The sequence below is a fragment of the Alosa sapidissima genome, chromosome 23 (assembly GCF_018492685.1).
Source record: "Alosa sapidissima isolate fAloSap1 chromosome 23, fAloSap1.pri, whole genome shotgun sequence".
Classification (NCBI taxonomy): Eukaryota; Metazoa; Chordata; class Actinopteri; order Clupeiformes; family Clupeidae; genus Alosa; species Alosa sapidissima.
In genome coordinates this window covers 15,771,420-15,776,419 of record NC_055979.1, presented here as the reverse complement: position 1 = coordinate 15,776,419, position 5,000 = coordinate 15,771,420, and the positions used below count along the sequence as shown (strand labels likewise).

Sequence of the window (5,000 nt, the reverse complement as noted above, 5' to 3'; positions counted from 1 at the left end):
TTCTTCTCGTCTCTCTTGCTCTGGATAATTCCATCCCCCTCACTCGTTTTTTCCCCTCTTTTCCTCCTGACTCTCTCGCTCTCTCTCTCACACACTCACATATACACACACACACAGCCTTTTCCTTTTTTCAACTCACTCCTACCATTCCATATTGACTCTTGTTCTGTCTCTCTCTCTCCCTCCTCCCTCCCTCTCCCTCTCTCTCCCTCTCTCTCTCCCTCTCTCTCTCTCTCTCTCTCACTCTCTCTCTGGGTCAGACTCAAGACCCCAGAGACATGTTGAGGAGGGAGCAGAGGGGAGGAGGAGGAGGGGGGGGGGGGGTAATCTGGCTTTTATTTACTCTCCCCTGCAAAATCCCCCAAACTCTACCCCTCCTCAATTCCTTCCCCCTTTCTCACCTCCCAAGCCAACCCAGCCCAACCCTCTCCAATGTTGCCCCCTCTTCTGCCCCATTTTTATCCCCTCAATGTTTCCTTATTCCTTTTTTCCTTCCCCCCCTCTCACCAAAGGCCTCTCCCTTTCCCCCTCCCTCCTTCTCTCTTTTTCACTATCTTTCTCTCTCTCTCTCTCTCCATCCCTCATCTCTTGTCTCCTTCCATCCTTTTTTCTGTGTGGCTGCTCGCTCATGTCTGCACTAACGTTACTTAAATTTTTCATTGACTCTCTACTCTCTCTCTCTCTCTCTATCTCTCTCTACTCTCTCTCTCTCTCTCTCTACTCTCTCTCTCTCTCTACTCTCTCTCTCTCTCTCTCCCATCTCCTCCTCTCGCTTCACATGGAGGCTAAATCCCTCAGCAGTCAGCCACTGTAGCATCTCGCTCGCTCTTCAAAGCAACTCCGAGGCGGCTCCACAGAGAAACACTGGGGCACGAACCCACAGATGCATCCTACTAATACCACTCAGAGCGAAGGACCATGACACAGGACTATATAAAGAAATACCATGTTTCTGGAACATTCTGTCTCTAAATAGCAAATAGCCCCTTCTATGATGCCTCACTTCTTAATGTCTTCTCTACTAAAATGACACAAGGAGAGAGGACTAAGCAATCATTGTCATTTTTTTACGTGGGTGTGTGAACAGTGATCAATAATTAAAACCTCATTTGATGTTTGTATGCCATGGCAAATAAATCACTGCAGCGCTATTACAACAACTGCGAGCTCGCAAAGGGGGTCCTGGAAAGCATTGCAAACCTATTAAAAGACCAGAGCACTAACGCCTCCATGTGTGAAGCTTGGCTTGCGTTCTACCGATCCCCAACCGCCATGATGCGCCACTGCGCCATACACATCCATGAAGGACCAACAGATTTAAAAACTCACTTGTTATCACCAAGCCTGAACAACATGCTGTAATCCCACATGTTTAAATTTTTATGGAGAGTGTATGCGTGTGCAATGTTGTTGTTGGGTGTTTGTCTGAACTGCTAGCTGTGAAACTACTTGCCCCTCGGGGATAATGTCTTTGTCCTAGTCTGGGTTGTGTAGCTCGGTTGCCTGTACAAACATTGCAAACAAATAAATGAACTGTAATTGGGTATTGTTGTACAGTTATACAGTTGTAACACAGTTGCAACTGTATTAATATTACCTGAAATACACAATCAAATTACATGACTTTTTAATGTTTTTTTTATAGCGTTTTTCGGAACTCTTCAAATACAAACATAGACTCTGCTGTAACTGTGACTCTGCTTCTTCACTTTCTGAAATTATTAGAAGGCAATGGCTCTGGTATGACAACTAGCTAGAGAGCAATGACTAGGCCACAACAGCTGTTTTTAAACCAGCCTCAGTATTCATTCAGTATGGACAGAGCTGGTGCATTCCTACAAGTTCAAAAAGAGAAGGGAGGAGGACAGAAGAAGAGATGAGATGAGAGAAAAGGAGAAGTGAGGGATGGATAGAGGAGAATAAAAAAGAAGGAAGACAAGAACAAGGCATACGAGGAGAGGAGAGGAGGAGAGGAGAGATGAGATGAGAGGAGATGAGAGGAGAGGTGGAGAGGAGCAGAGAGGAGAGGAGTGGAGAGGAGAGGAGCAGAGAGGACAGGAGAGGAATAGAAGAGAAAAAGGAGAGAAGAGAAGAGAGAGGAAAGGAGAGGAGAGGCCACTGCTTTCTTTTGTCAGTAAATGACAGAACTGCGGTGGGGGCTCCACAGACTGGTGCTCCTCTCCAGAATTTCAATTTCAAACCCCAGTGAAAAGAGCTGAATCACAGGCCAGGAACCAGTCAATACACACACTCAGGAGTTTTACCCCGACTAACCCAGAAATCAATGTGCTGTGTCTGAACGTCTTAGTCCGCGACAACACACAACCTCATGTGGGTCTGCATATGTGTGTGTGCGTGTGTGTGTGTGTGTGTGTGTGTGTGTGTGTGTGTGTGTGTGTGTGTGTGTGTGTGTGTGTGTGTGTGTGTGTGTGTGTGTGTGTGAGAGAGAGAGAGAGAGAGAGTCTTATTAGATGAGGCAGATCATAAGTGCTGTGTCACCATCAGCCTCTGCAAGCCTTTGGAAACAATGAGATGCCTTTGAGTAATTTGTGTGGACACACACACACACACACACACACACACACACACACACACACACACACACACACACACACACACACACACACACACACATACACACACACACACACACATATGTAAATACACATGTAAATATATGTGCAGTAAGTTGCCACTGGGTGTCCAGAAAGACATATAAGATGGCATAGGAAAACCACAAAGCACAAAACCAGATAAACACATGCATTAACATGCGGTGCACACACACACACACACACACACACACACACACACACACACACACACACACACACACAGCATATATACAGAAATGTTTCCAGAGCCTCATGTTAAACACATTGAGCCATGACAGGCTGGAGCCTGCATTTGCTGAAATGAGTTAGCCATAGGTTACGAAAGCGCTATCAAACTCTATGATTCTGCTGACACTGTTAGTGTGTTGTGATGTGTCTCTCTTTGTTTGTGTGTGTGTGTGTGTGTCTAAACACACATGAGTATGTGTGTTTGAGTATTATTGTATTGTGTCTATGTATGTAGTTTTTTCTCATAACACAAAATTATGTGTGTGTGTGTGTGTGTGTGTGTGTGTTTGTGTGCGTGTGTGTGTGTGTGGGTATGTGTGTTTCTCTCACAATGCTGATCCATGACTCTTCACATGTTTATGTTCCCTCATAAACATCCTCTGACTGGCCTGGTTAAATTCACCCCACTGCAATACCCCTAGTGGCCCCTAGTGGTCACCCATGAGCACTCAAACCACTGCTGCAGCTGTGCTACACTTTGCTACCTGTGCAATAATCAGTTTCTGAAATTGAACTGTCAACCATAACATTCTGGGCTGAAAGTAGAGAGGCCATGTCTCAGAATTGTGACAGAAGTGGCCGTGCATGTTCTTGAAATGTGGTTGCCAAAATATTTGAACTCAACAGCCTATCAGTCAATCACACCTCATCACTCCCTGATATACTACATACATACATATATATGTATATATATATATATATACATATATATATATATATATATATATATATATATATATATATATATATATATATATATATAGTAGTTCTATGATAATTAGAATAATAATTATGATGTATTATGAATAGTATATGAATGTGTTTCAATTCTGGGTTTGCTTACATACAGTGCTACATATGATTAGCACACACTGAGCACTGACTAGGAACATGGACTTTCACACTCCAGAGAAAGGGAAGAAAGAGGGGTAAGAGAGAGAGGGGAAAGAAAGAGAGGAGAGAGAGATAAGGGGGTGGGGGGGGAAGAGAAAGAGAGGAGAGAGAGATACGGGGGTGGGGGGGAAAGAAAGAGAGGAGAGAGAGCAGAGCATGTGGGAAATTAACATGGCTGCTACATTATTTCCTTCACACTGTTTCTCTTCCCCCCATCTCTCTTTCTTTCTCTCTATCTCTCGCTTTCTGGCTCTTCCCCTCTGTTTTTCAGCTTTGACCTTCAAATGCACTGCTTTTGCCGTGGACGTGCCCAATGGAGCGAGCTGATGGGGGATTGGTTGGGCTGGGACGGGGTGTTGCTTGGTTATTTGATGAGGAGGTGGGGTGGGGTGGAGTGTCCCTCTAACCTTCTCCTCTTCTCTCAGGGATCAACACTCTTGGTGCCCCGCTGACACCCCACTAACCAACCCCCAACCCCCTGCCATTTACACACTATGCTCTTCAAACGCCTCCCTACAGGACCGCGGACTCAGGCCCGGCTTTGGCCCAGAACTTGGCCGGAGCCTCACTACGGAGGCCCGGATGCCAGCCGATTTGTCTGGCTGCTATTTGGGTCAGTGGTAAAGGCAGGTCCATAGAGAAGAAAGCATATAATACCAAGGTCATGGGCTCCATACCCAGGGAGAACACATGGACCGACTCAGGCCCCAATCTGGCCCTGATCCCGGCCAGCTGTTGTATTTGAATGCTGCTAAAGGCAGAGATCCATACAGAAGTTGCTGTAGCTATGCTGGCAGAGCAAAGTGGTACTGACACCAAGGTCGCAGGTTTAATACCCACTGAGAATGAGCATCTGCACTTAATACTGTGCTGTAATTCGCTTTGGTTAAAAGCGTCTTTTACAAGAAATGCAAAACAAATGCAAAATGAAAGTGTTGGAGTGTTAACAAACAGCAGTGTCCCAGCTCTCCACACTATGCTGCGTGCTTGTGTTGAGCCTTCAAGGTTCCGTTTCTATTGTGTGTTAAGTGGGTCCCTATGGAGCGACGCGTTCTCCAATTCAGTGCTCTAGATGATCATTCAGGAAGACAGTGCTGGGTGAGGTGGTGGTTACACCCAGAACCTGACGGTGCCAACCCCAATAAAAGAACCCAGAGGATTCTGTGTCGCATCACAGGCAAATTGCGCACTGGACTGGGCACCCTGAGGGTATATGGCAACAGAGGATGATGCTGTGTGTGTGTGTGTGTGTGTGTGTGTGTG

General features: G+C 45.8%; 1 protein-coding gene across 2 annotated transcripts in view; it reads right to left on the bottom strand.

Annotated features, from left to right (window-relative positions):
- The window catches only part of tns1a (tensin 1a), a 131,605-nt gene that overhangs the window by 120,168 nt on the left and 6,437 nt on the right, over positions 1–5,000 (bottom strand). The window lies entirely within an intron of this gene.